This window comes from Limulus polyphemus, unplaced genomic scaffold (genome assembly GCF_000517525.1).
Source record: "Limulus polyphemus unplaced genomic scaffold, Limulus_polyphemus-2.1.2 Scaffold159, whole genome shotgun sequence".
Classification (NCBI taxonomy): domain Eukaryota; kingdom Metazoa; phylum Arthropoda; class Merostomata; order Xiphosura; family Limulidae; genus Limulus; species Limulus polyphemus.
The window spans coordinates 598,809-605,031 of NW_013665769.1; positions in this window are offsets into that span (position 1 = coordinate 598,809).

The window sequence follows — 6,223 nt, forward strand, 5'->3', positions numbered from 1 at the left end:
GGCCCCCTTGCATTCCCGTCACTAAAATCGTAATGGGCAGACAGTAATCGAACTATTCTATTTGAATAAATGCATTTTGGCTTTTATAACTCCTCCTATTTCGAGAAATAAAAAAAAAATGCAAGCGCAACGTGATATACATTCGCTGTTATATAGGTTAGATTGCTAACTTATTACACGGATTTAGGATTAACTTAAATTTTCTAAGCTGGCCGAACCTTAAGAGATATTATTGGGATTACGGCCAAATATACCGCTAAAACCGAAGATATCCAGCTGTTGAAACAAAGGATTCTAATCTTTATATTTAAGAATGGAAAAACAGTATATTAAGTTAGCCAAACTCATTACCGGGTTGATTTCTAGTTATACTCTATATAGGTAGCTTGCTTTGATCAGAAGCTAGTATTGTAATATTATAACTCCTTGAAGTTAATTTTTGTAATATAAGTATCTATTGATGATTATTTTTGTAACACTTATATTACGTTAGTCGTATTTATCTAATTCTGTTATTCATTTAAAACATTTTTTGGATTATGAGAGTCCATTCCAATTTTTTTATTATTTGATAATTAAATTCTATTTTAGGTTTATACTTATGATATTGTTGCTCATTCAGATTTATTCTGATTATACTACATTTTGTTACTCTTTTGCTGTAGTGTCTAATATATTGAGAAAATACATTTTAAACTATTTTAAATATTCTACTAACATGTAAAATAACAACATATAAACGTAGTGGCTTCCTGAAGAAGATGTTCTGGTAATTTTATAACCTGTTTTACCAAGCGGAGATCAAATATACTTATTTTCCAACCTTTATCTATAAAAAGGTTTCCGTGGAAGCAAAACAAAAATATTTTCACCCTGTGTTGTCGTTAAATGAACTGAGGAAAATGTATTCAAACTGAATCTTTTAAAATCACTTTCAAGTAATTTTCATCAAACTTAAGTTTAAATTTCGATGAATAATTTAAATAAAATTTTTCTTTCTGCGATTACTTGTGAAGCCAAAGTCTTAATCGGTGTTTGCACAACCTAATTAATTACATAATATTATAAATATTTTTCTAAATATCAAAGAAACACAACAGCGTTATTGATAGGATGCAATTTTTCTTGAGAATCGGATTAAATTTCCCGTGAAACAGCTGGCTATGACATAGAGCTAAATAGGTGTTAGGATTTAGGAGAAAAGCCCAAATGATTCAGTCTGTCTTCCACGCACTAATAAGTTCTGGAGTTAAGGATTCTCTAGTTAAAACTGAGATTGTTATCATCGGATTTACGCTTATTGTCAGACTAATTTTTCTGGACGTCATACACTAAACAAGAGTTCTTTCTTAAAACCAGCAATAGAAAGATAATAACAAAAAAAAAGGCTTGTGCCTGTTAGACCACCGCTCTTGTAGGATTTCTGGTTTTATTAATCATAGAAATGAAATGGAACATTCACTACAGACTTTTACATTTTCAAGATGCTCTGAATTGTTGTTCACCTAGTAGACGTGCAAGACTGGCTAAGAGGACAACATACGTTTTTATGTCTGTAAAATATTTTTTTAAATAAAATATCGAGCAGCTAGAGCCGATCACGGCTTGTTGGTTATCATATCGATCTGTGGAGCTGAGATTCTGTGGTCACCTCCTATTACCAACAAAAAGAAAAGAAAATTTGTGCAAAGCTCTTTGGGGCAGTGTGTGAGTTATAAGAGTAACGGTCAAATTCCACTATTCGATCTTACAAGAGTTGTTCAAGAGTTGGCGGTTGGTAGTGCTGACTAGCTACCTTTCCTCTAGCCTATCACTATATTTTACTATATTATAAAACTTAGTTATATGCCAAGTTTTAATTATAGACTACTCAAATTTGTTAAATGTTTCTTTTATTTTCTCAACAGATAAAAGTTGAACTCACTAACTCTGCTTTAATTGGCAAGACCTCTGAAGAATATTGATTTAATAGGATCCTTTGTATTGATAAGTTCCTTTTCTGTTTACCTTTTTTTTATAACTTCACATACAGATACATTGGACATAGACGTAATCAACAGCAATGGAACTGTTGATATATTGTTTTGATAACTGTCAAAATCCAAGGGATTCCTTCTTCAAATAGTAGCATTCTTTCATAATTCATTATTTCATTACAAGTTACACATTTTACAGTAAAAACGAGTACTTTTAAAAATATTTTTCTTACTGTAAAAGCTGTAACTTGACAAAATTAATATTTATAATCAGTAAGCAAACTCAACGCGAAGCTACTACTTCGTTCCTCTTTATACCTTCTGAATAACTCAGCGGTAAACTTGACAGCATAAAACGCTAAAATTCAGGTCTTTATTTTCCGCAGATACTGCATTTATGTAGCTTTATAGAAAACAAGAAACAAATAAGCACTTATCTTTAAAATATATAAATTGTTTACACTTAATTACACAGTGAAACATCTGTAATAAATTGGAAATATTTTTTCTGATATAGACCTGTCCAGTAATAAAGCCTGAATATAATAATTTTAAATAATAGCAATTATTTAAATATAAAAAGTAATAAATATTGAAGTGTTACTTAAATACGAAAGTGTCAAAATTTGTTATATTAAATAAATGTTCTAACAGCTGATTATTTTTGTTACATCATGCCTGTTTTGCCTCACACCACGTGGTAACTGAGTATCATGTACACAACCAAACTCCTGTTTTAACAGCATAATGTCAAGGTTGGGTGTTGCACTAGATTATTAAAATTTGTAAAGACAGCGGCAGTTTTTTATTCATCTTGAATAATAATATTTGTTTATGAAGTAGATATATTAACTTTCATTAGGCACTGTTTATGCAGGTATGTGACAATTATGGGGTTTGAATAAGAATCCGCTGTTGTCCATTTTTAATAACATGTTTCCTTGTTTGTTTTACTTTCCTATTTTGTTTTTCTGTGTTTTGTTAACAGTAAATGACTATATATGGTGAATCATAGTTTCAGATGTGAAACGTCGTAAACTTTAACACTCATTGGTATTCCTAATTTTTAAATTCACATTTTATGTTTGCTCTCATTTTAAAGGTTTCTCAATGTACTGATCACCCTCGTTATGCCATTCCTCGCCATGTAAAGTGTACTCTGATTATGCGATGCTGGTTCTTTGTGGCCATGTTGTCCTATTGTTCCTCATACTGAATTAAAGTCCACAGTTTCATTTATTACAACATAATTTATATGAAAATAATATATTTATATATGCTTTAAAATATTCTGATTTATTTAGTAAGAAATAGGCTACAGGTAAAAAGTAGAATTAAACTGAAAAAGAGAGTTTATTTCAAAAACGTTTCCTTTATTTAAGGTGAAAATAACCGTGGCCTTGTTTTCATAAAAAAGCCTTGTCGGATTTTATATAATTGAATTTCTTCTTTGAGTTTTAATATCCTCTTCAGGATTGTGAACTACTTGAATATTTATTCTAAAGCTACCAAGTTTTGAAATATATCAAGCCAGAATTCTTCATCATGTAAGTTCACCTTTCAACTTCAGAATAATAGGTTAAACAACATTAAAACTGTTTAAAGTTGGTACATGTTGCCGAACTGTCGAGATCGATTTGTTGCTGCAGTTTAGTTTACATGTTTCTGTGTTATAAAATATCTATTCATTGTAAAAGTTATATTGAAAAATGTAAGAATTTATCAAGCATTTCATTCAAAGGCTGAGAAACTGATCGTAACAAAACAGTTAGTGGAGTGAGGTATCTCCGAAGTACGACTCATTTATTGAACTTAAAACAAATTTTGTGTAAAAAATGTATATAAAGACATAAATATTTTTATTTATATAATATAAACTTTGCATTTTGTAGTTTTTATCAAAAATTATAAAAGTAAAAGGCATCTGTGTAACTATATACCTATACATATGTATATGTATTGCTTGTTTCTTAAATGTCGCGCCGACCTACTGGAGGTCTATCTACGCTAGCTGTCCCTGATTTAGAAGGGAAGATAGTTAGTCATCAGAATCCACCGCTAACTCTTGGGTTACTCTTTACCACCGAAAAGAGAGATGGACTGACGCATTATAACGTCGTAACGGATGAAAGGGCGAGCATGATCGTTGACGGGGTCACAGATATGTAGACTAGAATTTAATTGTAATAAATCTCATGGGAAATATATTCATTTCCCTCTTGAAGATCATGACCATATATATATATGTATCTATATATATATGTATATAATATTTGTGAGGTTCCAAGATTTGCCTTCGGTTACTCTCCCCCCTCCAGAAAAAAAGAAAGAAAACGTGCTCCGCACTTTGAGGCTGTATGTGCATTATAAGAGTGATGGCCAAACTCAACTATTAGATTACAATAGCTCACGAACTTATGGTGAGTGGTGTTAGATAGTCATGGAGTAGCTTTAGGTGAAATTCAACATACAAACAATATTTAGTTTAAGATTTAAAATTAAACACATTTTTCATATTAAAAATCTATAGCTTCAAACTATTTATTTTCCTAATATTAAAAGTAAGGTCTAAAACTTCACCACCCTAGCGCATCGAAATAAACTCTAAAATATATACAATTAAACATCGCACAGCATTTAAATAATTACCCAATAAAATGTATTCACACATTTTTCGGTGACCTACGTTATCATCATCAGGAATGAAAGTTCAAGATCGATTAAGACTTATATAACTACACAAATTTACACACCTCTAGCGCCATCTATACTTATAAAACAATTGTCCAATACTTTGTTTCTTCTAAATCTTGATCTATCTTCCCGTTTAGCACACTGTATTTGTTTTTTCAATTTCTATAGTTTCGCTTATATTTAATTAACATTTTAATTTCACCTGATTTATTAGTTTGGTATTATTCCATTTATGTTTTAATCATGTTGTCAACTTTACACTTTCTTTTACCTTTGTACATTATGACATTTTTAATTTATTGCTATGTTTTATGCATAACCTATCAATAATTTCTAGATCATAGCCTCTGTATCTGGCTACATATTTCAAATAAATAACTCTAATAACTCTAATATTAATCATGAGTGTAGATGTTTTAAGCTTTAAATACAAATGTAGAAAAGGCGGATAATTAGCTATAATCGCAGTACTGATTAAACAATAATGAGAGTCTAAGCAATTAATTATTTACAAAAACTAAATTTTCAAAATTAAGTTAGGATAACACAGGTCTGCGAATTTAAACTTCATAAAAGTTGTTTTGGTTTTTATAACGGTTTTTCCATAATTTAGGTACGCAGGCTTTGAAAATAGTATTCATTTTTTATAAATCGGGAAGAAAAAAAACTCTTACTTAGATCAAATTATTATTTCTTTTACCACAATGAACATTTTTTATTATTATGTTTGTTAATAAAAATACAAGGAAACTGAAAAAAATGGAAGAACATTGATGTCATACGACTATGGATCCTCATTCATCCTTATTTATTTTGTGAAATCTTGTTTGTTTGAAGTTAAGCACAATGCTACACAATGGGCTATCTGTGCTCTGACCACCACGTGTATCGAAACCCGGTTTCTTGTGAAATCTACGTAATTTCGTTTCAAAACTTCCTGTTGTGGTTTTTCTTTTATGTATTGCTCTATGACGTTTTGTTAAAAATCTGTAAGTGATGGAGAAAAATGGATACCATTTTCGGGTTCAGTGAACAAAAATTACTGTAGAACATGTAAACATTTCAAGATTATAAAACCATCGTAGGCCTATGTAATTTCATCAAGATTGGACGTTATCTTCAAACTTTTAAATCCTCATTTCAGGACTTCTTACCTCAGATGTATGAAATATAGAAGGCCCCGTGCTTAATAGGTTTAATTACGTTATTTGCATATGCAGTTTTTGTCAAACCGGATTTTGCATATAATAAAGTCATCAAATTTCCATTTCCAACGCCGCCAAAATCAGATGAAATACTGGTACGTATTTCCTACTCGAAACTAGCACTGAGCGTTTAATAGTAAAGTATTCAAATTTATATGTCATTTACATTGTAATATTTGGTATATATATATATACATATAATAGTACTGTCTGTTGTCTGTACATGTAACTACTTCGCATGGTTTGGATGGATCTTCACCAAAATTGGTATGGAGGTTTATTATGTCCATGCGGGGATACATATACATTTTCAGTTTTGCATTTTGCGATTTTTTATTGGCGTTTTTT